At 35.9% G+C, this 24,336-nt stretch overlaps 1 pseudogene; it reads left to right on the forward strand.

The window, feature by feature from the left end:
- Positions 1-1,585: 1,585 nt before the first annotated feature.
- On the forward strand, positions 1,586-2,612 carry LOC129482601 (histone-lysine N-methyltransferase SETMAR-like; annotated as a pseudogene).
- The last annotated feature ends 21,724 nt before the right edge of the window (positions 2,613-24,336 follow it).

The following is a 24,336-nucleotide window of genomic DNA, read 5'->3' on the forward strand; positions in this document are numbered from 1 at the left end:
TAAGTTGGCTCTAAGTGTATGGATTCATATGTGGGTTCTCTAGCTTATTCCATTGGTCTATGTGTTTGTTTTTATACCACTACCATGTAGATTTGGTTACTATAGCTTGGTAGTAAATTTTGAAGTCAGGCTGTGTGCAATGGCTCACGCCTGTAATCCCAGCACTTTGGGAGGCTGAGGCGGGTGGATCACTTGAGGTCAGGAGTTTGAGATCAGCCTGGCCAACATGGTGAAACCCCATCTCTACTAAAAATACACACAAAAAAATTATCTGGGCATGGTGGCAGGTGCCTGTAATCCCAGCTACTTGGAAGGCTGAGGCAGGAGAATGGCTTGAACCCAGGAGGTGGAGGCTGCAGTGAGGTGAGATCGCACCACTGTACTCCAGTATGGGCTACAGAGTGAGACTCAGTTTAAAAAAAAACTTTTTTTTTTTTTTAAATAAGGTAGTGTAATGTATCTAGCTTTGTTCTTTTGGCTCAGGATTGCTTCGGCCATTTGGAGTCTTTCATGGTTTTATATACATTTCAGGATTTTTTTTTTTTTTCTATTTCTGTGAAGAACATCCTTGGTATTTGGATAGGGACTACATTGAATCTGTAAATTGCTTTGGGGAGTACTGTCATTTTAACAATATTAATTCTTCCAATCCAGGAGCATGGAACATCTTTTCTTTTTGTTTCCTCTTCAATTTCTTTCATCAGTGTTTTATACTTTTTATTGTACAGATCTTTCAGGTCTTTGGTTAAATTGATTCCTAGGTATTATATATTATTCGTAGCTATTGCAAATGAGATTGTTTCCTTGATTTTCTTCTCAGATTGTTGTTGGTGTATATAAACACTACTGATTTTTGTATCCTGCAATTATTGAATTCTTTTATCAGTTCTAACATTTTTTTTGGTGGCATCTTTAGGTTTTTCTAAAAAAAATCATGTTGTGTGTGCACAGGGCTATTCATACACAAAAACTGAATCAAAATTGACTTAAGACTTAAATCTAAGACCTGAAGCTATGAAACTACTAGAAGAAAACATCGGGGAATGACTCCAGGGCATTTGTCTGGGCAAATATTTATTTTGTGTAAGACATCAAAAGCACAGGCAACCAAAGCAAAAATGACCAATGGGATCATGTCAAGCTAAAAAGCTTCTGTACAGCAAAGACAACAATCAATAGAGTGAAGAGACAACCCACAGAATGGGAGAAAATACTGCAACCTATCCATCATACAAGGGATTAATAGCCAGAACATATAAGGAGCTCAAACAACTCAATAGCAAAAAAAAAAAAAAAAAAAAAAAAAGCAAATTAAAAAAATGGTTAAGAGCTCTGAATAGACATTTCTCAAAAGAAGATGTACAAATGGTCAACAAATATATGAAAAAATATTCAACATCAGTAATTAGAGAAATGTAAGTTGGTGCAAAAGTAATTGTGGTTTTAGCATTGTTGAAATTTGCCATTTGATACTGGAATACATTTTTAAATACATGTGATTATGTCATACATCATTTTAATGCATATTTCTCTTTTTTTTGCTAATGACTTATTACTTGTATTTATTTTATGTTTATTTTAGGCTATGGAAATGATGTTAAACAAAAAGCAAATTTGAGCGATTTTCTTATTTGACTTCAAAATGGGTCATAAAGCAGCGGAGACAACTTGCAACATCAACAACGCATTTGGTCTGGGAACTGCTAACAAACGTCCACTGCAGTGGTGGTTCGAGAAGTTTCACAAAGGAGACAAGAGCCTTGAAGATGAGGAGCATAGTGGCCAGCTGTCGGAAGTTGACAACAATCAACTGAGAGCAATCATTGAAGCTGATCTTCTAACAACTACATGAGAAGTTGCCAAAGAACTCAATGTCAACCATTCTATGGTCATTTGGTATTTGAAGCAAATTGCAAAGGTGAAAAAGCTAGATAAGTGGGTGCCTTATGAGCTTAGCAAAAATAAAAAAAACATTGTATTGAAGTGTCGTCTTCTCTTATTCTACGCAACAATAATGAACCATTTCTTGATGGGATTGTGACATGGGACGAAAAGTGGATTTTATACCACAAATGGTGATGATCAGCTAGTGGTTGAACCGAGAAGTAGCTCCAAAGCACGTCCTACAGCCAAACTTGCACCAAAAAAGGGTCATGGTCATCGTTTGGTGGTCTGCTGCTGGTCTGATCCACTATAGCTTTCTGAATCCTGGCGAAATGATTACATCTGAGACGTATGCTCAGCAAATGGATCAGATGAACCAAAAACCGCAATGCCTGCAGCTGGCATTGGTCAACAGAAAGGGCCCAGTTCTTCACGACAACGCCCGACCACATGTCGCACAACCAACACTTCAAAAGTTGAACGAATTGGGCTACAAAGTTTTGCCTCATCCACCGTATTCACCTGACCTCTCACCAACCAACTCCCACTTCTTTAAGCATCTTGACAACCTTTTGCAGGGAAAATGCTTCTACAACCAGCAGAATGAAGAAAATGCTTTCCAAGAGTTTGTTGAATCCTAAAGCACACATTTTTACACTACAGGAATAAACAAACTTATTTCTTATTGGCAAAAATGTGTTGATTGTAATGGTTCCTATTTTGATTAATAAAGATGTGTTTGAGCATAGTTATAATGGTTTAAAATTCACAGTCCACAACTGCAATTACTTTGCAACAATGACATATCTCTCCCCAGTCCAAATGGTTTATGTCAAAAAGACAGGCAGTAGCAGATGCTGGTGAGGATGTGGAAAAGGGGAACCCTCATACACTGTTGGTGGGAATGTAAATTAGCAGAGTGACTATGGAGAACAGTATAGAAGTTTCTCAAAAAACTAAAAATAGAACTACCATATGATCCAGTAATTCCACTACTGGGTATATATCCAAAAGAAAGGAAATCAATATGTTAAAGAGCTATCTGCACTCCCATGTTTATTGCAGCATTATTCACAACAGTCAAAATATGGAATCAACCTAAGTGTGTATGAACAGATGAATGGATAAAGAAAATGTGGTATAGATACACAATGAAATACTATTCAGCTGCAAAAAAGGCCAAAATCCTGTCATTTGCAGCAACATGGATGGAACTGGAAGTCACTACATTAAGTGAAATAAGCCAAGCACAGAAAGACAAGTAATGCATGTTCATACTCAATGTAGGAACTAAAAAACTTGATCTTGAGAAGATAGAGAGTAGATTGGTGGTTACCAGATGCCAGGAAGGGTAGGGGGAAGGGAACTATGAAGATAAATTGATTAATAGGTACAAATATATGGTTTAATAGAAGAAATAAGACCTAGTATTTGATAAATCATTAGGGTGGCTATAGTTTACAATAATTTATTGTACATTTCAAAATAGTTAGAAGAGAATAATTCAAGTGTTTCTAGAATCTTAAAAAAAGTTAAGGTGATAGATATTCCAAGTATACTGATTTGATCTTTACAAATTATGTGAATGTATTAACTTATTTACATGTACCCCAAAACTATGTACATCTGTTACACATCAAGAAAAAATTGTTTTAAAAAAGACATGTGATTAATATGCCAAAAATAGATGATAGGATGAATAATTTATAGATTACAGAGAGCTGGCTGGAAGGTATAAAAAAGAACTGAAAGGCAACCTGAAACTTAAAAAAATGTAATCACTGAAACTAAGGACTTAATAGGTAGGTTAAATAGAATACTGGAAGTTGAAGAGAGGCTTAGTGATTTAGACGAAATGCCAGAAAGTATTTAAGCTGAAACTTGGTGAATAAAAAGAATGGAAGTACTGAAAAGATTATAGCTATATAGGCCTGGTAAAAAGGTGTATCTAATTAGAGTCCCAGAGGGAGCAGAGGAGAAAAAAATAAGACAGAGCAATTTAAGTAATTAAGGCAAAGAATTTCCAAAGTGAAAGACATGCGGGCAAAGAAAACACCACCTAGGTATAGCACAGTAAAACTCATGAAAACCAGAGACAAAGGACAAAGAAAAAAACCAGAAAACAGATAAATAGCAAAACTATACATTACCTTCAAAGGTATAGCAGTAAGAATTATGGTTGACTTCTTAATGGAAATAATAAAAGACAGACAATGGAAACACATCTTCAAGATGCCAAAAGAGAACTGTCTTTCTAGAATTTTATACCCAGCAAAAAACTCTCCAGGGCTGGGCACAACAGCTCAACCCTGTAATCCCAGCTGTTTGTAAGGCTGAGATAGGCAGATTGCTTGAGCCAAGGAGTTTGAGACAAGCCTGGGCAACATGGTGAAACCCCATCTCTACAAAAAATACAAAAAATTAGCCAGGCATGGTGGCGTGTGCCTGTAGTCCCAGCTACTTGGGAGGCTGAGACAGAAGGATTGCTTGAGCCTGGAAGGCGGAGGCTGCAGTGTTCTGAGATTGTGCCACTGCACCACTCCAGCCTAGGTGACAGAGAGAGACTCTGAAAAAAAGAAAGAAAGAAAGAGAGAGAGAGAAAGAAAGAAAGAGAGAGAGAAAGGAGGGAGGGAGGAAGGGAAGAAAGAAAGAGAAAGAAAGAGAGAGAAAGAAAGAAAGAAAGAAAGAGGAAAATACTCTCCAAACAAGAAGGCAAAATAAAGACATTTCCAGACTAACAAAAGCATGTAAAAATTTCACCAGCATATTCTCACTAAAATACATTCTAACATGAGTTCCTCTAGACAAAAAAAAAAAAAAAAAAAAAAAAAAAAGAGGAAAAAAAAAGAAAAAAAGAAGATTCCAAATGGATACATAGAAATTCAGAAAGGAATGAAATATGACAGAAAGAATAAAAATGTGGGTGAATATAAATGGTTATTGATTGTAAAAAACAGTAATTGTCTTCTGGGAGCTAAAACATATGTAGGACTAAAATGATTAATAACACAAAGGATGGTAATAAATAAAGTTAAAATACTTTACAGACCTAGCCTTGTCCAAGAAGTGTAAATATCTGAGGAGTTATATTAGGTTGTAATAAGTCCAGGCAATATATTGTATTCCTCAGCATATGCAGTAAAACACAGTAAATGAATGTATAATTAATAAACAAATAAAGGGGGGAATAGAGTAATGAAGAATGCCTAATTAACTTAAATATTGTAAAGAAGAAAGAAAAGGAGCATATAACAGGAGAGACAGGCAGAAAATAGAGGATAAGTATAAACACAAATATATCAGTAACTATATTAAAAGCAATCGCTCCAATTAAAAGCCAAATTTTTTCAAACTGGATTAAAAGTACAACCAGATGTTGCTTAAAAAGCATATCCCTTAAATATAAGGATAGAGAAAGGTTAGAAATAAAAAAGTGGAAAAAGATACACTATGGAAATATTAAGCAAAAGAAAGTTGGTATAGTTATTTTATTTTATTTTATTTTATTTATTTATTTTTTGAGACAGAATCTCACTCTTTTGCCCAGGCTGGAGTGCAATGGTGCTATCTCGGCTCACTGCAAGCTCCGCCTCCCAGGTTCATGCCATTTTCCTGCCTCAGCCTCCCGAGTAGCTGGGACTACAGGCGCCCGCCACCGCGCCTGGCTAATTTTTTGTATTTTTTTAGTAGAGATGGGGTTTCACCGTGTTAGCCAGGATGGTCTCGATCTCCTGACCTCGTGATCTGCCCACCTCGGGCTCCCAAAGTGCTGGGATTACAGGTGTGAGACACCGCGCCCGGCCAGTTATTTTATTATTGAAGTGGAACATGTAGCAAAAGAAAATCCATCAGGAAAAGAAAATAGTTCTAAATTTGATTTCACATATCTTCAAATAACTAAAGCAAAAACTCACAGAACTTAAAGGAGAAAACAAATCCATACAACCATCTCTCTCAGTTACTGATAAAGAAAAAATTAGCAAAGATATGGAAGATCTAAAGAAAACTTTTAGTAAACTTTACTTAATTGGCATATATATAACAGTGCACACAATGATAAGAGAATACATATTCTTTACAAGTGCATATAAATCATTTACCAAAATTGTTTGTGTGCTAGGCCATAAAGCAAGCCTCAACGAATTTAAAAAAACTAAAATCATATGAAGTACATTCTTTGACCGCTATTTAATTAAGCTAGAAATCAAGAATTAAAAACAACAAATATCTTTGCTTCATAGCCTAAACTAAGACTACAACACATAAGGACCACTAGAAGTCTTCTACTGCAGAAACTAACCCAGGAATCATTTTCACATTTAAAACTGTAATATAAAATAAATTTTATTTATTTTCAGTTACTTACCAAAAAATCTGTGTATAATGTATTTGGAATAGTTTTTTCTGGATGAAATAATATATAAATATATTTTATGGGATTTTTCCATAGGATTGTAATCAAGGTCTTGCATTTTAAAGCTGTCAATATACACACGTGAGATCACTAATGCATTTTTATTTATAAACCTTGTTATTGAAAAAGAGCCAGCTGGTCAACTTACTTCATCTACTTGGTTGCCACAAAAACAAAAAAACCTTAAGCAAGTCTACTAACCTTCATAGACTAACTATATTGTCCAGTGCTGGCAGCTGCCTAGTGAGAAATACTCTGAATGTGCAGGATTGTTTTAAGTGGAGAGAGACCATCACCAATCTTCAGGTCACTCTCGTGGACAAGGCAATCTACTGAGAAAAGTACTTCTGGCAACATGGTTTCTATGCACACTCTGAAAAATAAACCAAATGTAAAAGAAAATTAAAAAACCCCAAGGAAATGAATGTGAAAGGCTCTTCCCTCAAATCTTAAGATGATATGTATTCTTAATGTAGATGCTGAAAAAAAAGAATTTAAAAAATCTTAAGATTATATTGTTGTGGTTCAAGGTGACCAATTGAACTTAAGTATTTATGTCTCATCCCTTTCCAAATTCTCCTGGTGACAGTAGAAAGGTAAATCTAAAAATATATTCTTAGAGGCTGAGCGCGGTGACTCACGCCTGTAATCCCAGCACTTTTGGAGGCTGAGGCAGACAGATCAACTGAGGCCTGGAGTTCAAGACCAGGCTGGCCAACATGGAGAAACCCCGTATTCACTAAAAATACAAAAATCAGCCAGGCGTGCTGGTGCATGCCTATAATCCCTGCTACTCAGGAGGCTGAGGCACAAGAGTTGCTTGAACATGGAAGGTGGATGTTGTAGTGAGCCGAGATCAGCCACTGCACTCCAGCCTGGGTGACAGAGCAAGACTCCGTCTCAAGAAATATATGTATTTCTTATATATATTTATTTATATAGTATATATTTATTTATAACAATATATAATAAAATATATTTTTAGAAATGCTGCAAAGGTAGAGGTGTGCTACCAACATACAAGAACAGTAAGAAATTTCTGGAAAATATAAAGCAAGATTGGGAAAGAAAGACTGAAAAAGAATTACAAGAGAATTTGCAAAACCCAAAAAGGAAAAGAAATGATGTTAAGCATAACAAATTCTTATACTCTTTTCCTGTTTGCCGTTTTACATGGAGCTATCTGAAAATTAGTCTGTCCAACCTTTCAGTTCATTAAACTGATCTTCAGTTTGTTCTTTCTACTTTTCAGCCCAACTACTGATTTTTTAAAAATCACTAATCATTTCATTTTCACGGCTTTTTTTCAGACATATTATCTGCTTGAATGTCACTAAAAATATTAAGTAAAATAATTCTGAAATTTCATTTATTTCCCAATTTAATTTTGTTTTCCCAAAGGATATATTATTTTGTTTGTTAAGTTCGATGCCTCTTTGTATGGTTCTTACGTTGTTAGCTGGAATATATTTCAAGTGAAAATGTTCACCTGGCTCCAAGGATGTAGATGATTACATGGGTTCTGCACACACTGTCAGCTGGCTTACATAGTTGGATATCTTTTGAGTGTATACACTTCCTTCTCTTTTGGGGCCCATAAGTCAGGGGAGACTCTACCCAATCAAAGGCTCTTTTGGGAATCTCCCACATCAGATTTAGATTTCTGTATTTGTGGCTTTATCTCGTATATAAGAAAGCCAACTGCTTTGCAAGCAGAATGCTGGTGCAGTTGTTTTTCTACCCTATAATTAAATAGCTGGCTCTCCAGACATAACCTATTCCGTCTTGTTCCCTGCAGTTGTTAATCTTGGGCTTATTTTCATGGTTCCTTTTGTTTTGCAGAATCTTTTCCTTATCTATGGAGTTGCAGGGTCAACTTTGTTGTAATTAGCCATCCACCTTATCCTATTTCTTTTATACCTTCCAAAAACTCACACTGCTGATGGCACTCTTCCCTGCTTTCTAAAGTTGCTATAGATTTATTATTATTTTATATTTCTTCTGTCATTTCAATGGAATTTTGGTAGGGAGAAAAAAATAAAAGCTCTCAAAATATTCAGTCAATTTTCTGAACCCTGACCTTCTCTCTGAAGACTCTCCCTAAATTCTATGGATATGAGTGGAGTCAGCTGGTCATCACAAATGGAAAAGTCTGAAGAAAACCCTCAAAAGGCCAATCTTAGGTTCTTCAATTGTGATGTCATCTACAGGAGCAACTGGGGAAGTCACAAATCTTGTGACCTCTGGTCCCATGATGACCTCTGAGCAGTAAGGAATTATAGAAACTATGCCTACATTTTAGCAGAGTTCAGTTTCCTTCCATAGTCCTAATCTTGCAGTCTTTCAATAGTTTTACAAAGGCAGTTTAGCTTTGGAGAGAACTATCATCACCCTTGCTTTAAGGTTAAACTATAAACTAAATTCCTCCCATAGTTAGCTTGGCCTATGCCAAGGACAGAGTGAAGACAGCCATGTTGTAAGGCTAGAAGCAAGATGGAATCAACTATGTCATATTTCTCTTACTGTCATAATTTTGCAAAGGTGGTTTCAAAAGAGGCCAGGCACAACAGAATACATAGGGGTAAATACCAAATATTTTCATCTATATAGAGTTCAAAAACAAGCAAAACTAATCATCTATGTATTAATTTTGAGAACTGTGGTTACCTTCTGGAAAGAGGGGAGCAACAATGACTGCGAACGGCACAAAGAAGGGAGAATTTCTGTGGTTTTGATAATGTTTTATTTCTTGACTTGGGTAATAGTTACACAGGTGTGATCACTTTGTAAACATTCATTAAGCTGTATTCTTGATTTGTGCTCTCTTCTCTGTGGGAATACTTCAATAAGAAGGTAAGAAAAAAGGCAGTTTTGGCTGGGCGCAGTCGCTCACGCCTGTAATCCCAGCACTTTGGGAGGCCGAGGCGGGCGGATCACAAGGTCAGGAGATCGAGACCATCCTGGCTAACACGGTGAAACCTCCGTCTCTACTAAAAATACAAAAAAATTAGCTGGGTGTGGTGGCGGACGCATGTAGTCCCAGCTATTCGGGAGGCTGAGGCAGGAGAACGGTGGGTGAACCCAGGAGGCGGAGCTTGCAGTAAGCCGAGATCGCACTACTGCACTCCAGCCTGGGCGACAGAGCAAGACTCCATCTCAAAAAAAAGAGGCAGTTTTATGGATTTTCTAAAAGAGTCCTCCTAATATTATGTCATTCATCTAGAGATGACTCTGAATAGACACGTTTCTTCCCATTTCTCAATTTGTACTGCCACTGTAATTGCCTGATGGGTTCTTCCTGACCACTGCGCAGACAAAATCAATTCACTGAGATTCTGGCATTGCAGTAGAGAAAGAGTTTAACTGACGGGAACCCGGCCCACACAGGAGAACTGAAGTTATCACTCAAATATGTCTCTCCAAAGACTCAAGCGTTAGGGTTTTTATGGAGAATTTAGTGGGCAGGGAGCCAGGAAATGGGTGTTGCTGATTGGTTGGGGATGGAATCACAAGGGTGTGGAAAACAGCCCTCATGCACTGAGTCTACCTCCGGTGGGGCTGCAGGACCAGTTGAGTCATGAGTTATGGGTCCACGTGGGGTCAGTCTGGAAAATATCTTAAAAATCAATCTTAGCTTCTACATAGTGATGTTATCTATAGGAATAACTGGAAAAGTCACTAATCTTGTGACCTCTGGCCACATGATATCTTGAGCAGTAAGGGATTATAGACACTATCCCTACATTTTAGCCACATTGAAGGCCTTCCCATAATCCTATTCTTACAAAGGAGATTTTTGGTCTCTAAGCAAGGAGAGGGTTAGATTATGGAGGGACTATTGTTATAATTGCTTTAAACTATAAACTAAATTCCTCCCAAGGTTAGCTTGGCCTTCGCCTAGGAATGACTAAGGATGGCTTGGAGGTCAGAAGCAAAATGGAGTCAACTAGGTCAGATTTCTTTTACTACCATAATTTTGCAAAGGCAGTTTCACAACCATTTCTAATAATTTTTGGTCATGTCATATCTATATTATTTAAAATTTCCTTTCCTTGTCTTTTCTGTATCACTATATTTCTCTTTTTCTTTGGAGTTGGAGAGTATAACCCTGACAGCATCTAACAAGTTTTGGGTGGGAGCTTTAATCTGAATAATCATATATTTTTAAAACTAAGGACAATTTTCTTCTATTTTCAAAAATTATTTTTCTACCACCACCTATTTATTCCTATTTATTTGAAAGTGTGACATCCTCAAATTCTCCTCTATATCTCTTAATTTTTCTCCCATATTTTCCAAACTGTTCTGTACTGTGGGACATGTCCTGGATTGGTAGGAAACTACTTGATCATCAGCTTGTTCTTATATTCTGAACTCTATTATATGCCTCTGAACATCATGTTTATCTCAGGTTATACCTACTTGATTGAAGGAATAAAAAGGAATTTAACAACGCCTTTGAACAGAATTTTTAAGATTTTCATTCAAATATTATGTTATTTAAACAACAAATAAAAGAATAAGAGAAAAAATAATGAAAACAATGCTCACGAATGACTTTGAGATGGATTTTAATCCTTTTCTTCTCAAATCTTATATAGTGGAGACATAAAGTAATTAAATTGGATTTTTTAAAACTTAAGGTCAAATTCTGAACATGGCATTAAAAAATCTATTTAAGGATGATGTTATTAAGGTATAAGAGGCTTTAGACATGTCACTTTTCTATGAATGTCTTCAAGTCAGCTTTCTTATAGAGAATTTTGGTTTTATGTCTGGCTTTACACATTTTTGGTTTTGTTTCAATGAACATATTTATGGGACTACAGCCAAGAGAGTGTGCCATTTGGGGAAGGAGGGGAAAACATTTTGTTTCCTTTTTTTTTTCTTAAGGTATTTTTATTTACAGAGTGAACACAGGATGTCATCAAACTTCAAAATCTGAACAGTAGAGGTGACTTTGTCAACATCACTTTGCTCCCAAAGTCAGTAGCTTTCCAAAACAGTGCAGTTGCCAGCTGACCTCTTTAGTTACTTCCACATTTAGACATTTTTTAATAAAAGTTTTATGCTGGATCATTTCATCTTTATGTATTGTTTGCCCAAGAAGAATTCATTTAAAAGTAAGGATTAATGTTCTAAAGTTATTCTACCATCAAATTGCTTTAACAGTACAGGAGAATTATTTTCACAATTACTAATAAAATAACTAAATGCAGCACAAGAATTCATCCAATACATATTTGCTAAGCATCAGTACTGAGGAACCATTGCTATCAGAATTCTGCCAGAAATAATTTTATAACATATGACAAATTTCTACACTTAAATTTCTCATTTAAAATTTCATAGCTAAATAGGTTGAGAAAAGTAACTAATATTCTTATATAATCTTCAATAACAGAGTTATAATATAGGTATTTTGCTGACCTATAGAGAAGCCATATTGCAAAGAGGGTAAAGCAGAGGCATCAAAGCCAGTGTGCTTGAGTGTATCCCACCACTGGCTTGCTACGTAAATTTGACCTCGCTAACTTCTAGATGCCTCAGCTTCATCATCTGTAAAATGGGGATAATAACAGTACATAATTCAGGGTTGTTGTGAGGATAAATGAGTTAATACAGTGCCTAGCATATGGTAAACATCAAATAAAATTTAGCTAATTCCTCACCATTTATAGTTAGGGGACAATAGAGCAATGGAGAATATCTGAAGATGCTATATTAGTAGAGATATAAGTGTATTGCATAAAGTTATAAGGCATCTTTCAAAAGAATTACAAATAGAAATTGCTAACTGGAGAAGTAGGAGGAATGGGAGGGAAAGATAAACTCTATTTTTCTTAAACTCAACAAAAATAAGTTGAAGAATATAATACAGATAAGTGCATCAGTTACTTAGATACAAAACCGCTCCTTCCTTCCACTGTGCCTTATAACGTTGTTACTTAAGTTGTTCTCAGTCTTTTCTAGCAGTTCCCTTTATGACTTCTAACATTTCCTCTCCCCTGTCTCCCAAAGACAGCTCTTATATTTGGAGCCTGCACTCAGGACCAGGAGATAAAAGATTGTCACTGAAAGTAAGAACATACATTGCAGATAGCAGTAATCAGGAATCAAGATGCTTACCCATAAATATAAACTGATAGTCAATAATTACCAAAATTGAAGGAAAACCAAAACAGGCACAAAAAAGAGGCATGAGGCATTGAACTCAACAAACAAAAGAATTTTACCTTTTAGGAAACTGAATTAATATGGGAAACAAAATAAAATTATTATAATTAGTATCAGATAAATTAGGGAAGATGTGTCTGTCTTAACAAAGCTGGCTGCTATGAAAGTGAAACAATTACAAGTTTAAATAAAACAAAATCTTAGGACTTGGGATGAATAGCAGAAGGAACAGATATAATCATCAGCTTATTGAGCTGGAAGATTGAGCTGAAGAATTTTTACATAGCCCGGTGCAAAAAATCACAAAAAGATGGAAAAAGTACAGGCGTTTGTTACATTTGGTGCCCTTGATTTCTCTTTTTTGGATTTGAAGGTTCCTTAGCAGCACATGTGATTAAGCATTTACGGTTCAGAGTTTGAAGTTTGACATTTTCCCCTAATTACTTTATATGTTTAATACATTCCTAATCTGAATTCCAGCTGGGTTTTTTTTTATTCAAATTGACAAACTTAATCTAAAATATTCATGGAAATGCAAAGGGTTAAAAATACCAAGATAATTCTAATGAACAAAGCTGGAGAACTTATTCTATTAAATATCAAGACTTACTTAAAAGTTACTATAATTCAGACACTGTGTTACTAGAACAAAAATAAACAATTAGACCAAGAGAACAGATAAAAGAGTTTGGAAAAAGGGACACAGTTGTATGAATACTTAATTTATGAGAAAGGTAACACTGCAGAGCCCGGGAGAAAGAATTATCCTTTACATCAACAGTGCTGATTCCATTGTATGTACATGCGGAAAACATAAAAGCTAAACCTAATCTCACTCCATCCACAAAAATCAGCTGGGGGTGGAGGAGGGAGGATAGTGTAGATCTAAATCTGGAAGGTAAACAATAAACTTTCTAGAAGATATAACATTTCTTCATGGCTTTGAACTTGTAAATGTTTTCTTAAAGAGGACATTGAAAACACTAACCATAAGGGAAAAATAATAAACTGTACTGCACTAAATTTACAAATTCTGCTCATAAAAGATACCACTGAAACAGTGAAAAGTCAAGCAACAGAATGGGAAAAGATATCTCCAACAAAAATATTTGACAAAGTTCTCATATCTAGAATATATAAAGAAATAATGTACATCGATAAAAAGGACAGATAACACAACAGAAAAATAGACAAGACACAAAATGGCAAATAAATATGTGAAAAGAAGTTCAATCTCAGTAGTAATTAGGGAAATGCAAACTAATACCAACACAAGATACCACAATATACCAATCAGAATAGAAAAAAGTTTAAAAACCCTGACAGTACCAACTGTTGACAAAGATATGGAACGAAAACAATACATTGCTGATGGAAGTAGAAATTGGCACTATGAGTTTAGAAAATTGTCAGTGAACTTGAACATGTGTAAACTTACTGTCTCACCATTACTTTTTTATTATATTCTCTCCTCTAACATTGAATTTTTTCATATCCACATATAAAAATAGCATAAACATATTATCATTTTTCTTGAAAAAAGTCAAAACTCATTTCTATTTGTCAAATACAAAATATAACTACCTATTAAAGCTCAATTGTATTTGCAAATTTTGTATATGGAAATACTAAGTTACATACATAATAAATCAGTTTTTACTTTTAGTTTCTTTTAAAATTAGCCAAGTAATCTTTTAAAATTTAAAAAGAATTTTTTTTGTTTGTTTAAGAGACAGGGTCTTTCTGTTGCCTGGGCTGGGTGCAGTGGTGCAAATGTGATTTACTGCAGCCTCAACCTCCTAGTTCAAGCGATCCTCCTACCTCAGCATCCTGAGTAGTAGGGACTACAGACATGCACCACCATGCCCAGCTAATTTTTAAAAAAATTTTTTTGTAGAGATAGGGTCTTGCTATATTGCCCAGGCTGGTCTCAAACTCCTGGGTTCAAGCAACCCTCCCACCTCAGCTGCCCAAAGTTCTGTGATTACAAGCGTGCGCCACCATGCCTGGCATGTAAGTAGTCTTATAAGTGACAAAATACTTGTGTTTTATGTAGTATTCAACAAATACTTACTGAGTTCCTTCAGGATGTCAGAATTTCTACCTCACTAAGAACCTACATTCTAGCTGAGGATCACAGACAGTGAAGAAAAACTAAAGAAGTAAAATATACCCCATGTTAGACAGGGATGAGTTAAACAGACATTTAAGGCAAGGAACCAGCAGAGGAAATATTAGAGTGGGAGTGTGGCATTCATAAAGTAGCCAGGAAAGACCTTGCTGAGAAGGTGACATTAAGAGGCACGAAGAAGTGAGCCATGCTAGTATTTGGGAGAACTACAAGTGCAAAGGCCCTATAAAATGTCCAAATTTCCATATAAGGAAGCTGCCTTAATCATTCAAATCTTGTATTCTGCAATTTACGCTGGTTACATTATGTGTAATGTTGCAAGCTTTTGCAGCTTATTAAACATTTTAGTTCTTGCTTAGCAGTTGTAGTCTAGTTTGTAAATGCTTCCTAAAATCGACTTTCTGAAATAAAATATAATTTTTCTTCTCCAAAAGTACTGACTAAAATTTCTAGAAAAGGTTCTTTTTTTTTTTTTTGAGACGGAGTCTCATTCTGTCCCCCAGGCTGGAGTGCAGTGGCGCAATCTTGGCTCACTGCAACCTCCGCCTCCTGGGTTCATGCCATTCTCCTGCCTCAGCCTCCCGAGTAGTTGGGACCACAGGTGCCTGCCGCCACACCCGGCTAATTTTTTGTATTTTTAGTAGAGACGGGGGTTTCACCATGTTAGCCAGGATGGTCTCTTTCTGCTGACCTCGTGATCTGCCCACCTTGGCCTCCCAAAGTGCTACCGTGCCTGGCCTCTAGAAAAGGTTCTTTAAACAATGGCAAGTGAGCAAAGTGAAAGTCAGGAGACATGTTCCAGTCCCATCTTTGCTGCTCACTTGTTGTGAGACTTTGGTCTCTAACTTCTCTAGGCCTTGGTTTCCTCAGCTAGGAAATAAGACAGTTGGGTTGATTCAGAGGTTTTAAGCCCATGCTTTGTTAGATAAATAGAGTATTTTGAGTAACATCAGACTGAGCAGCCCCTCTCTAGTTTGACTCTCTACCTCACCATATCAAAACTTACCAACTTATACCATGACCACTTGACTCTTTAGTTATTTGCTTAACTCCTGATCAAATACATTGCAAACCCTCCAGCTATAACAGCATAATGCTACGACTGTACCTTGTTTATTTAAACTCCTCTACAACGTAAGAGCTTCCCTGTTTAGTTCACTCATCTTCACTGCAACATGAACCATCAAAACTTCCATGCACTTGGACGAAGTCAGGCAAACTTATATATATATATTTATATATATATATATAACTTATCTATATATATATAAATTAATGAGCTCCATATTTCCTCATTGTGAAAAGGTAGAGTCTATCACAGCCTCTACCACTCTTTTCAGATCCTCTGTGTCATCATACTTTCTCTTGCTCCTAGGCTTTAAAATGCTATTAATTATCCCTGACAGGCCCCATTTTTCTCCTTCTTTCTGCCGTCTTCACCTGGTAACCCCTTTGACACCTGGAATGCAAAAATCTGAGTTAGGTGTATTTCTTTCTCTTTCCCTTTTTGTCTCTCTCTCTCTCCTCTACTTTGTATAATTACATGTATTTTCCCCGCTAGACTCTAAACGTTGTGAGTACAGAAAATGTCTATTTTATTCTCTGTACTAAATCCAGCAACTAGCATAGTACTTGACACAGAGTAGATGCTTTGAAAGTATTGCTAAATAATGTTATGGAAAGACTGGATATGGCTGATCAAAGAAAAGGTGATAAGAGAACAAGGTACTAAGAGGAAATAAAGACTCAAATTATTTATCTAAGAAGATAACGTGAAGTTATGTAAAACTAAAGAAGAATTGTTGTCACAATTCTTAATATTGAGAATTTTTAAATGAGTTGTTCCAAATAGGTAGGAAAATAATGTCATTAGTCCAAACAAAGACACTTCCTTATGGGTCAGTGTATTAGTCCATTCATGCTGCTGATAAGTTGCCCGAGACTGGGCAGTTTACAAAAGAAAGAGGTTTAATTGGACTTACGGCTCCACGTGTCTGGGGAAGCCTCACAATCATGGTGGAAAGCGAGGAGGAGCAGCTCCCATCTTACATGGGTGGCAGCAGGCAGAGAGAGAATGAGGAAGATGCAAAAGTGGAAACCCCTGATAAAATCATCAGATCTCTTAAGACTTATTCACTACCGCAAGAACAGTATGGGGGAAACTGCCCCCATGATTCAATTATCTCCCACTGGGTCCCTCCCACATGGGAATTATGGGAGTACAATTCAAGATGAGATTTGGGTGGAGACACAGAACCAAACCATATCAGTCAGTAAAAGATATTAGAAGATACAGACTCATGGTGATTGAGGTACACTTAAGCATGATAATCTATAATACCAGATAATTACAATGTGTATTAGCTATTATTAATACTCAGAATGTATTGATTTCTAAGATTATTATACACAAATGTATCTGGTAGTAGCAGATAGCATTTGTGTATATATAGAATGCAGGGAAATAGAGTTGTGGATGAGAGAGGTGCCAGTTTTCAATAAATTAATAAAAGACAAGCATTCTCCATAAACTATTTGCATTGAGGCAACTTATTTTAATTTTAATATTATTTAAGCTTAGTTGTGAAATTCTAAATACCTGAATTTCTAAATTTAGATTTCTAAATTCCTTTGACAAAATTTATCTTCCTTGTGGTTAACGAAATCAATTAACCTTGCAAAGGGAAGGTTAAAAGGACTTCTGTATGCTACATTCTCACAGCATGAAAGAGAACAGGCAGAGAAGCCTGAGTGAACTGCTGGTAGGGTTCAAGGAAAGGCTTGTACAAGCAGATGATCAGTTCTGTTCTTGCTAAAATTTGGCAAAGAAATACATTGTGGTTTCTTCAGATGACAGCATTGTAATTCACTTAGCTCTCCCCTACCTTTTCACAAAAAGGCCAAAACCCCACAGGAAATGTGAGCACTGACATTTTCTACCAAGGATCAAAAACTGACTATTTGCCAGAAATTGAAAACAATATAGCTAAAACAGTAAATACACAGTAATGTGTTGAAAGAAATAGGCTGCTGGACTGGTCAGTGACACAATCCATCATTTCTATTTTAACTTCCGATGGATAGAAAGGTTAAAAAAATGTATGTTTGGACTGGCAGATTTCCATGCAAATATAATGACAACCAAACAAATACTAGAGAATTTTTTGCATTAATTTACAGATTATGCCCCAAAGATTTACAGTAAACACTGTGTTTTAATGACAAGTTTGATTATATATTTCTACTTGATTTCCAGGCAGTTAAAAGCTAGCTTAAGGGCCATCTAGAAGGCATGATTTCTTTGCTTTCTACAAAATGCTAAAGCTCCTTTATCATTCCGTATTCAGCCATGAACTCAGCTGCACAAGCCAAATGTAAAGATTTTATGGGCCAATCAATCATGCGAATACGTGAACAAGAATACAAACCTACTCATGCAGACACTAAGGGTGATTTCCATTTTTATGAATGAAAAAGAACCCTGCATAAACATTCTTTATTTAAAGTTTTAAATGAAGAAAGATGCAAAACAAAATGGAAGCATTTTGTTTTATATGTCAATATCTTGTAAGAGGGGCAAAGTAAGGAATCTGGCTCCCATGATTCCCAAGACAGCAATATCTCCTTTGCATTAAGTACATAAATGAGATTTATGGCCACTGACCTAATCTTAGATGCCAAAATGTACAGCAGGAACAGCTTTCTGAAAAACTTAATTTAAAATTATGGTGTTAGCAAAAGTACTTTAGGAAGCAGACAACCTACCCGGCATACATACACGTATGCGTCTGAGACCTGACTATAGAAAGGAGCCTTGGTTACTTGCATAAAGCTTTAGAATACATTTCTGACACAATTCAAATCCACAGGTTTTACTTTTTCTCTCTACAACCTTGATGTTTTTGAATTTCTAAATAAATACATATCACCAGACAGTCAATGCTAATCATTAAACATCATTTAAGACCAGACATTTATAGATTCAGGTTTTGGGAAGAATAAACATAAAGAAAAATAAACCTGTTAATTTATTTTCTGTTTTTAAAAGCAATTTTCTTACTAAATACTAACTAAATTAGCACCTTGGAGAAAAGAAAAGGCTTAAGCAGCTGCATGTAACATGCTTTCTCCACTGAATGAGAGAAACGTGGCTCAGATGCTGCTAGTCCACTGGTAACTGGTGGGAGGTTTTCTTGAATACATTGGTTTTTGACCTTGAAGAGTAAGATAAAATAAAGAAAACAGTAAATGAGACCTATAATGACAGATGTCAAATAAACACTTTCCTAATATAGTCCCATAAAACAGAATTCCTGGAAAAAATAACAGCCTGTAGAATGAAATGTCAAGTTAAGGAAATATGTCCCTTCCTTTATCACTGGGTTTTAATAAGTGAACTATGCATAGTTAGAGAAGATAAACATACAGTAACAAATGCTGTTTAAATGATCTCAAAGTTCAAGAGTTTTTACATTAAAATATAGATTTGAAGCATTTAAATGTACATTTCAGGTATACATAAATCTATCATCTCCCTGAAACAGATAAATCACGCTACTACATAACATGTACATAGGGCTAAAAAGATTTTTAGAGTACCATTGAAAATTTGAAATTAAAATGCAGGATTTAGAAGAACACTGAGTGCTATAAGTTATTGGAAGATTTAATTTTAAATTCCTATCTTTGTTTGGGTTGTCCCAAAAGAGAGTCTAACATTTGAACTTGGATGTTGGTAATTTTTCTGAAAGATGAATTCCAGAAAGCAGAGTGTGAAGAATGAGACAGGGAAGGAAAAGTCAATAATGCTATTGAGTTGTTTAATGATCTGGGCAGCCAAGGATCAATTCTACTGGGGATTTTCTGAGGAACTCTGTAGAATGTGCCCTAAAATTGTTCATCCGAAGGATGTCAGGTTGGTGCCTTTATTCTCAATATCCTGTCTTGTCTCCATTATTGAGGGTTCCTGCAGGTGGTGGCAAGTCCCTCACCCTTCCAATCTTCCCTGACACAAGAGCTGAGGGAGCACCTTTGGCTTCAGAGAAAGCCTTGAGGCAGACGAATGGAGAAATGTACGCCCGGAGCTTTTGGTAGAGCACTGTCAGTGTGTCCAAAACTGTTTGGCACCACTGTAGTTGTGACCATAGATAGGACAACAGCACACGATGGGAGTACCAAAATCCTGTGCTCCAGATGCCAAGTCAGCTACAAAAACTCCTTACATTACTTCGAATCAGCTCCTAGGATGGAAATTGATAAGACTCTTCATAAACATAAAGTTTTTGTATTCTATTCCTAAATTTTAAAATATCAGAAAATAATTTATAAAAATAATTCACATGTTCATATAACCAATCCAATATCATTTCCAATTATCATATTTTTGGTGTGTGAGTGTATGTGGGTTTTCAGAAGAAATTAATGAAAAAATTAGGCAAAAGGATAAATTTGAATGTTAAAAGAAAAAAGGAGCCAATGATGCTAAAAGAAAGAAAAAATATTTATGACAACCAATTTTCACATTGCATCTGCACTACAAAATGAATTAAATGGAAAGTAATATAATTTGATCAGTTTTATTCCTTTTTATCTCAATAAAGAACAATCTGGCTTGGATTAGTTCCACATTTTTCAACTGGTTGTTTTGGCATCATGAACACATTGTCTTAATTGTACTTTTTAAAAGGCCATATATTACTGCAGTTAAAATTGCTCAGGCCTTGGGGTCAGATGCCTATGTTTGAATTCCCACTCTGCAACTTACCAGGTGCAAAATCGTGACAAGGACAGTACTTAGTAATATTCAATAATTGATAATTTAGAATTACATTATATAAAACATATGGAGCCCTCAAAAGAGTGTCTATCTCAAAGTAGATGCTCAGTACTATTAGTGACGATAATTATTGTTAATGTTATTGTTAAATTAGGAAGTAAGGAGTCATAATAAGTTTGTAATTGTATGTGCATGCACGTGCAATTACACTACAAAGCAATAAAGGAGATAAAGAAAATATAACTGATTCAAATATACACTATTTTGTAGAAGGGGAGTCAAAGATTTCCAGATGGGGGGTGAAGTTTCATTTCAGTCCTCTTCCTTTGTTAAAGAAAGGATGTTACCCTCATACAGTTCACTTCAAATGAGCAGTTATCCATACACAGCTTGTGGGAGGATGTCAAATAAGAAGGAAAAAGATTAGCGAGCAGAATAAGAAATGGGGAATCAGGAAGCTAAAAAAAAAGCTGAAATTGAATAAGTTAAGTGCAATTTAAATTTAGTGAAACTAAAACATAAAAAAGTGAGCAGTTTATCCATTAATGAAAAAGACCAATATCTGAGAATGGCTAACAGATTGATATTGGTGATGTAATGTGGCCAATGACCATGTAAAATAACAGAAGTCACACAGCAATGATATGAATACTTGGTATCTTGCAATCATGCAAAGGAGCAAAAGTATTATACTACAAAAGGCATACAGTTAGGCTATGAATTGCTCAAAGAAAAGGGAAAAATATCATATAGCCATTATAGGAAGAAAAGACAAAGTAAAAAAGCATCAATTAAAATACTCCAGTAGGAAAAAGGTTGATCATGCAATGTCAGGCCATCATTAGAAAGTAATAGGCTAGCACAATTAATAAATGATTCCAATTACATAAATTAGTTAATACATAAATTAATAACCTTGTCCAAAACTGGCCAAAGTAACATACATGATGAAACTTAAAGCACTGAGCATACCTGTAAGAAATTAAACTTATATTCATTCTAGGTTAAATTTGTTATTGCATATTACACTGTGGGTGGGAGTGTAAATTAGGTCATCCATTGTGGAAGACAGTGTGGTGATTCCTCAAAGACCTAGAGGCAGAAATATTGTTTGACCCAGCAGTCCCATTACTGAGTATATACCTGAAGGAATATAAATCATTCTATTATAAAGATACATACACCCATAGGTTCACTGCAGCACTATTCACAATAGCAAAGACTTGGAATCAACCTAAATGCCCATCAGTGATAGACTGGATAAAGAAAATGTGGTACATATACCTCATGGAATACTATTCGGCCATAAAGAAGAACAAGATCTTGTCCTTTGCAGGGACATGGATGGAGTTGGAAGCCATTATCCAGCAAGCTAACATAGGAACAGAAAACCAAACACAGATCTAAATACTATAGGGATCTAATGGGCACCAAACAGGCCACAGATGTCCATTTTTAATTTTTCAAAGTCCTCTAAATTTGTATTTAAAAATGGAAGAGGGAAGGATACTTACATAAGATTCTGCCAATTTCAGGTCAAAAAGAAACATTTTTTAAAAAAGGTAAAAATGATCTAAAGATACCTTAAAGATCAACTTGCATCAATTAATTCTAATACCCTTGAATTTCTAATTAAGTTTGGTTTAAAATAGGTACATACCCAAAAATATAGCTTGAAGATAAATTTGTATATTATGATAGCAAAATAAAGTACATTTTCTTCTAGTTTTTCAAAGTCATTTCTTTTTTTCTTTTCTTCAACTTTTATTTTAAGTTCAGGGGTAAATGTGCAGGATGTGTAGGTTTGTAACATAGGTAAATGTGTGCCATGGTGGTTTGCTGCACAGATCATCCCATCACCTAGGTATTAAGTGCTGCATCCATTAGGTATTCTTCCTAATGCTTTCCCTACCCCTACCCCATGCCCCCAATAGGCCCATGTGTGTGTTGTTCCCTACCACGTGTCCATGTGTTCTCATCATTCAGCTCCCACTTACAAAGAAGAACATGCAGTGTTTGGTTTTTCTGTTCCTATGTTAGTTTGCTGAGGATAATGGCTTCCAACACCATCCATGTCCCTGCAAAGGAAAAGATTTTGTTCTTTTTTTATGGCTGCACAGTATTCCACGGTGTATATATACCAGATTTTCTTTATCCAGTCTTTCACTGATGGGCATTTAGGCTGATTCCATGTCTTTGCTATTGTGAATTGTGCTGCAATGAACCTATGTGTGCATGTATCTTTATAATAATTTATATTCCTTTGGGTATATACTCAGTAATGGGATTGCTAGATCAAATGGTATTTCTGCCTCTAGGTCTTTGAGAAATTGCCAAACCATATTCAACAATGGTTGAACTAATTTACATTCTCACCAACAGTGTAAAAGCATTCCTTTTTCTCCACAACTTTGCCAGTATCTCTTGTTTTTTGACTTTTTAATAATAACCATTCTGAATGGCATGTTATTTCATTGTGGTTTTGATTTGCATTTCTCTAATGATCAATGATGTTGAGCTTTTTTACATGTTTTTTGGCTGCATGTATGCCCTCTTTTGATAAGTGTTTGTTCATGTCCTTTGCCCATTTTTTAATGGGGTTATTTACTTCCTGTAAATTTAAGTTCCTTGTAGACTCTGTATATTAGGCATTTGTCAGATGAATAGATTGCAAAAATTTTCTCCCATTCTGTAGGTTGTCTGTTTACTTTGTTGATAGTTTTTTTATTTTTTATTTTATTTTATTTTTCTGCTATGCTCTTTGGTTTAATTAGATCCCATTTGTCAATTTTTGCTTTTGGCATCTTTGTCATAAAATCTTTGCTCGGCCGGGTGCGGTGGCTCACGCTTGTAATCCCAGCACTTTGGGAGGCTGAGGCGGGCGGATCACGAGGTCAGGAGATCGAGACCACGGTGAAACCCCGTCTCTACTAAAAATACAAAAAATTAGCCGGGCGTAGTGGCGGGCGCCTGTAGTCCCAGCTACTCGGAGAGGCTGAGGCAGGAGAATGGCATGAACCCGGGAGGCGGAGCTTGCAGTGAGCTGAGATTGCGCCACTGCACTCCAGCCTGGGTGACAGAGCGAGACTCCGTCTCAAAAAAAAGAAAAAAAACTTTGCCCATGCCTATGTCCTGAAAGATACTGCCTAGGTTTTCTTCAAGGGTTTTTATAGTTTTGGGTTTTGCATTTAAGTCATTAATCCATCTTGAGTTAGTTTTTGTACATGGTATAAGGAAGGGGTCCAGTTTCAATTTTCCACATATGGCTAGCCAGTTCTCCCAGCATCATTTATTAAATAGGGAATGCTTTCCCCATTGCTTGTTTTTGTCAAAGATCAGATAGTTGTAGGTGTGCAGTCTTATTTCTGAGTTCTCTGTTTGATTCCATTGGTCTATGTGTCTGTTCTTGTACCAGTCCCATGCTGTTTTGGTTACTGTGGTCTTGTAGTATAGTTGGAAGTTGTATAGCACAATGCCTCCAGCTTTGTTCTTTTTGCTTATGATTGTCTTGGCTCTTTGGCCTCTTTTTTGGTTCAATATGAATTTTTAAATAGTTTCTTCTAATTCTGTGAAGAATGTCAATGGTAGTTTAATGGGAATAGAACTGAATCTATAAATTACTTTGGGTACTATGACCAGTTCATGATATTGTTTCTTCCTATCCATGAGCATTGAATCTTTATCCATTTGTGTCCTCTCTGATTTCTTTGAGCAGTAGTTTCTAGTTTTTCTTGAAGAGATTCTTCACTTCCCTTGCTAGCTGTATTTCAAGGTATTTTATTCTTTTTGTAGCAATTGTGAATGGGAGTTCATTCATGATTTAACTCTCTGCTTGCCTGTTGTTGGTGTATAGGAATGTCAGCAATTTTTGCACACTGATTTTATATCCTAAGACTTTGCTGAAGTTGCTTATCAGCTTAAGAAGCTTTTGGCTTTTTTTTTCCTGTGGCAGCA

This window comes from Symphalangus syndactylus, chromosome 5, assembly GCF_028878055.3.
Source record: "Symphalangus syndactylus isolate Jambi chromosome 5, NHGRI_mSymSyn1-v2.1_pri, whole genome shotgun sequence".
Taxonomy (NCBI): Eukaryota; Metazoa; Chordata; class Mammalia; order Primates; family Hylobatidae; genus Symphalangus; species Symphalangus syndactylus.